Raw genomic sequence first — 5,490 nt, 5'->3', positions numbered from 1 at the left:
GAAGAAGTAGGCTCATAGCGGAGGAGCCTGATATGGGGCTCGATCCCATAACGCCGGGATCACGCCCTGAGCCGAAGGCAGACACTTAACCGCTGTGCCACCCAGGCGCCCCTCTACCCATCATTTTCTTAAATGTCTGAAATGGCCCATGTGTATTGGGGGGAAGGGATCTGTTTTTATAAATTTAAAGAAGTGACAAACATGGCAAACAATAAAAACTGAGACTCTTGAATGAGGACAGAGGTCACATAAAGAAACGGATCATCTGAAACATATAATGGACCACTAAATCAACCATCCACATTTGGAAAATGTTCTTCAATTCGTTAAACTGTCCAATGAGTGGGTTGCGAACTATTACTGTGTTCCTTAAGGCCTTAAGGGTTTTAGTTAAAGGCCAGATACAAATGGAGCAAAGGAATTAAATTGAAAGGATACTAAGAGTCTCGGAATCACTGGGAAGGCAGAACAAAGAGGTTTGCATTCGATGGGGCAAGAGCCACAACCTAAGGCATATTGGGAGAAAATACAATTGTATCTACTGCTAAGAACTGTGCCTTGATGTGCGTCCCACCTACACTGCTCCTGGGGGTCCCCTGGTTCTGCCGTCCCCGAGAAGCAGGTACTGACGCTGCCACTGCTACCAGCATCAGAGCATGTTTTCAGCTCTTCCTTCTTTTCATTGTTAATTTCTGATTTATAATACATCATGGGTACATCTGATTGGCTCAGAGTGGGAAATGTGCCCATCGCTAGCTGCAAAAACATCTGGGTTAGTTGTGTATCTGGCATCTTCTGCTTCTACAGTAGGATATGCCTCCCATCAAGATTTATAAGATATAAAATTTCCTAAATATACAGAAGAAGGTCAGATGCTGGGCAGCCAAAAAAGTGACATATGTCTATATTAGTATATACCCTTTGGCTGCTTAAAATCAACACATGCTTCCTTCTAAACTTACACGTCCAAAAGAGAAAATTGCTTGCGTGTAACATAATAAATTATTCCATATAAAACCGAGGATGTATCTACTGCCTTCCAAAATGGAAACAACCCAAATCTTATCAGTTACTACATCGAGCTCAGGCCACACTCCCTGGGTGATTCCATTCTTCCCCTCGCTTTGCCACGACCCCAACCAGAGATTCCACCACTTCACATAAAGTAGTGGGGAAAGGAACAAAAAGAGTGGGAAAATTAGGAGAAGTATATAGGTATATATGTGACACAGAGAGTGAGTCTTTTTTAAATGTTTTTTTAAAGTTTATTTATTCATTTGATTTTAAGTAATCTCTACACCCAACATGGGGCTTGAACTCATGACCCCAAGATCAAGAGTCATGTGCTCTTCTGACTGAGCCAGCCAGTCACCCTGGAACTCTTTCTTTATAATTCACAGAGGAGGGTCCACAGACCCCACCTCTCCTTTCTTTTTTCTCTCTCATCTGGCTCTACATGGCATGAAAACAGTCACTGTCTTATTGATAAAACCTTCCCAATTTATCACAACCTTTCCTCCATTTCCTATCTCCACAGCCATCATCTTGGATCAAGATGTTGGCATATAATAGCCCCTAAACATTTTTCTCTTTTCCCTCCTTATCTCCCTATCACATTGTTTCCATGAAAGCTGGTTATCTTTAAAACTGCACATCTGATTGTGTCACTCCCCTGCTTCCAGTACCTTGTAATTATTCTTTGGAACGAGTCCATAGCCCTCAGCATGGCCTGGCAGGTTTTCCGCATGCGACCTCGGTTCTTCTCCAGCCTCATGCCCTGTGTCTCTATTTCTCCCTTTCCATGTTCTTATTAACACTCCTCTCTCAGTTTCTCAGAAACCCCATTCCTTCCAGCCACAGGGATTGACAATGATATTCTCTTTGCTTAGAATGTTCTTGCCAACACCTTCTCATCCTTCAGCAACTTGGATTTCAGCTCGATTTCAAATCTTCATGTCTCTATCACATACTCCCTGCCGGAAGCCCAGACAGTCATACCACTGACTGTCACAAATATTATTCCTATTATGATTTGCCCTGGGAAACCTAAGGTCCATGAGGAAACGGGCAGCATCAGCCTGTGCACTGCTCTGTCCTCAACGCCGGGGATGCTTACAACCTGGCACGTGGCAGGTGCCCGACAGGTAACTACTGACCAAGTGGGTAAGTGAAAAAGGTCCTGTACTGGTAATTACTGGGCAAGGCATTTTATATGGCTGCCTTCCGGTTTCTATTTTCTCATGATAAAACTCAATCATTTAGTCTCTGATTTCCCAGGTAATTAGATTTGGCTGGGAAGGCATTACGGAAGAATTCTGTTCGCATATCAAGCTGATTTTTTGCTGTGGGGAGTGCAACAGCTTTACAGCAAACCACATCTCGTTTGTTTCCCAGCCCTCAACTTTGGCAAGAATATTTCTCTGCTAATTCGAGTGACCAAGAATTTATGCAATTTCCTTGGAAGAAAATTATCCTTTTAAGAACGTAAAGAACTATTTTGATTCTCTTCACCTAAACTTAATCGTTTGACCAGGCTCCATTTCTTCTTGCACCTGACTTTCTTTTTTCTTACAGAACCAATTCTGTTTCCTTTGTATAAACCTCTCATATTAAAAAATTTGCCTTTCAAATGCACGATGTCCTAGGATGTGTATATTGAACGACCAGAAATAACTCAGTGACATATTCTTCTTGCTTATTTCATACATATTTCCAACTTATGACTCATTGGTTTAAAGAGGACAAATGTGAACTAAGAGCAAAACAGAGGCCTTGATGTACTTGTGCCTGAGAGGAAGATGAATCACTGTGCTGCTGGCAAAGTGTCCCGGTCAGGGTTGCCTGTCTCGTGGGCTTGAATGACCCCCACTGTTCCCTGTCCTGGCCCCACTCACAAGCTCACACGCAACCTCACACAAACACACATCCCCAACACCACACACGTCTTACTTTAGAAGCCCTGTGGGACTATTTTAGGCTGGAAGGCATGCATATGATGAAGAAAGTGACTGTCTTGGAGGCTATAACTTGATATATGAACACGTCAGAGGGACCCAAAGTGTTAGCAGTGGCATTTTCATTCTCGGTTTTCAAAGAATTTTATTTTCCTCTCTCCTTCCACCATCTGTTTTCCTTACTGTAGCAAATGTCATTTCCTATGGAGCTTAATAGGATATGAAATGGGATTGTTTTACAGTGAATTTTGATGTAGTTTCATGATTTTCCTGAGAGTGGTTTTACTCCCTCCCTCCCTGCCATCCCCTCCCCCTTCTCCCCCTCCCCCTCCCTCTTCCTTTCTTCTTTCTTTCCCCCCTCTTTAACTCTCCCTCCCTCCTTCCTTATTTCTCTCCTTCTTCGTTTTACTCAGAAATATTAAGCTAGCTTTGCCATTATATTAATCATATCAACTTGAAAATAACTGCTCTAAGTTTGCATCTAAATTCTGGACTGAAATCTGTGACGAGATGAAGTTCTTAACTCTGTCAGTTTTTATTTTATTTTGCTTCTGTAACAAACACAAATTCTCAAAATGGCATTAAGCTGTTAAGCAGTGAATTCCCTTTGAAGTGAGGAGCTAAGGATTTTAACTTCCGTTGGTGTATGTAGAAGGAGTCAATGCTGAGTGCGGAGTAGGAGAGCAGTGACCAGGAGAGTGCAGGAAGCCGTGGTGAGAGGGTGCCCGGAGAGACCACTTCTATGTGACAAGTAGTACTGAAACTTGACATATATGGATTCATTAAATTGTCACCATAAGTACACGCTGGAGGTATTACTGCTTTCTCCGATTTACATATGAGAAAACAGAGGCATGGAGATATTAAGGACACACAGCTGCTGAAAGCTCAGGACGGGCTCTTCTCCTCTCCCCTCACCTCCCAGCCTATTCTGTTATTCTCCTTCCTGTCCTCTCTTCCTCTCCTCTGCCTCATATGAACACATGCATTTGAGTTCATACACTCTTTCTAAGTGGCAGGATATTGGGCTACTGTAAAGCCCAGATTCATATTCTCTCAGATTAGCAAACCTGGTAGAAACAGAACTTCTCAAGTTCATATGTCAATTTCAGGTAAGGTCTTTGATTAGCTTGCTTAAATGACATGTCCATTCATGGATTAAGTCACATGGAATTCAAGTTAGCTGGGGGTTGAGGAGGGTCTCTTACAAGACTAACAGATGGTGCTTACAACTTTATGGTCCTATTAAAAGATGCAGTAGTACACATGGAAAAAATTAGTTCCCATTATCTGAAAATGCTTACTCTATCAAATTTATATGATTTTCCAGTGTATAAAAACTGAGCTGTAGTTACGGAAGACCTACTGAAATGCTAAATCCATCTTCCATAAGAGAAAAGCTTTCTTCGATGCCCCAGAGTTCAGATGATTCTTTTTTTTTTTTTTTTTTTTGGAAAAGCACTTGTTAGCATTTAGTGAACCTCTCTCCCCCTGGCTGTAAGCTACTAGGATTCAGCCCCCCCCCGACACCCTTAATCTGCTCCTTAGTTCTTTTACTGAAGAATTTGGTCTTCATGATGACAGGCTGTTTGGGGAGCTTGCCCTTTCCCCAAACTGTGTAGTAGCCCGATTGTACCACAGCAATGATAGAAACAGCTCTCGTCTGGTTTTTGCCAGCATTTACCCATGTGTCTGCTCACTGACCAAGGTCCACAGTTTATCAAGGTTGACAGTTGGGTGGAAGCTCTTGTTCCTCTGCAAGTGGGAATGTCTCATCTCAGCTTCTCCAAAGTAAGCTGGGTGATACCTGTCTTGGTTGATCCTGTGGTGATGTGTGCCACCAGCATCACCCAGGCCTCCTGGGTGCTTCTGGTGTTTGTCGACGGGGCCGTGGCCATGGCTCCCGCGGCCCCCAGATTTCTGGGTCTTTTTCAGTCTGGATGGCATGTTGGCAGCCCAGATGAAAGAGCAGAGGATTCAAACTTTTATCATGAATATGTTAAGTTTTACTTTCCACCACGGTTCTAGGCAGTGTTATTAAGAGCGGTGCCTGTGCAATGTCAAAGATTGTTCTATTGGATTATTGATCTCTGCCAATACTCTACTCAGGAAACAATGTAGAAGTCATGGACCTCTTAAAACAAAAGGGTGCTTTAAATAAAAGTATATAACTCTATAACATTGGCCCTCTAGGATTTTTGAAAAGCATAATTTTAGTTTTCCCAGTGATGCAGGGATTTAAAGAGGCAAGAGGTGCCATTTGCTAAAGGGTGTTGGACTCTGGGTAGTGGAACAAATGGAGAGAATCCGGGTCATGGATTGCTGCAGGTGGGAGGGCAGTGACTGAGCAAAAGCAAATAAATGCTTGATGCCCAGGACAGAAGTACAGTATTCAGACAAAGTTTGGTCATGTTATTTGTGGTAGTATTTGGGTTTTATGTAGCTTATAAATATGTTGGACAATTGTTTTAGAAGTTTCAATTGTTAATATTGGGCTTTCTTTCTTTCCTTCTTTTCCTTCCTTACTTCCATAGGA

The 5,490-nt window shown here is 42.5% G+C and overlaps 1 pseudogene; it reads right to left on the bottom strand.

The window, feature by feature from the left end:
* Nucleotides 1-4,419: 4,419 nt before the first annotated feature.
* Nucleotides 4,420-4,901, bottom strand: LOC123800984 (large ribosomal subunit protein uL15 pseudogene; annotated as a pseudogene).
* Nucleotides 4,902-5,490: the final 589 nt, after the last annotated feature.

Source organism: Ursus americanus, chromosome 10 (assembly GCF_024610735.1).
Source record: "Ursus americanus isolate L20-20 chromosome 10, mUrsAme1.1.p, whole genome shotgun sequence".
Classification (NCBI taxonomy): Eukaryota; Metazoa; Chordata; class Mammalia; order Carnivora; family Ursidae; genus Ursus; species Ursus americanus.
The sequence above is the reverse complement of the archived record's forward strand: the minus strand, read 5'-3'. Positions and strand labels throughout refer to the sequence as shown.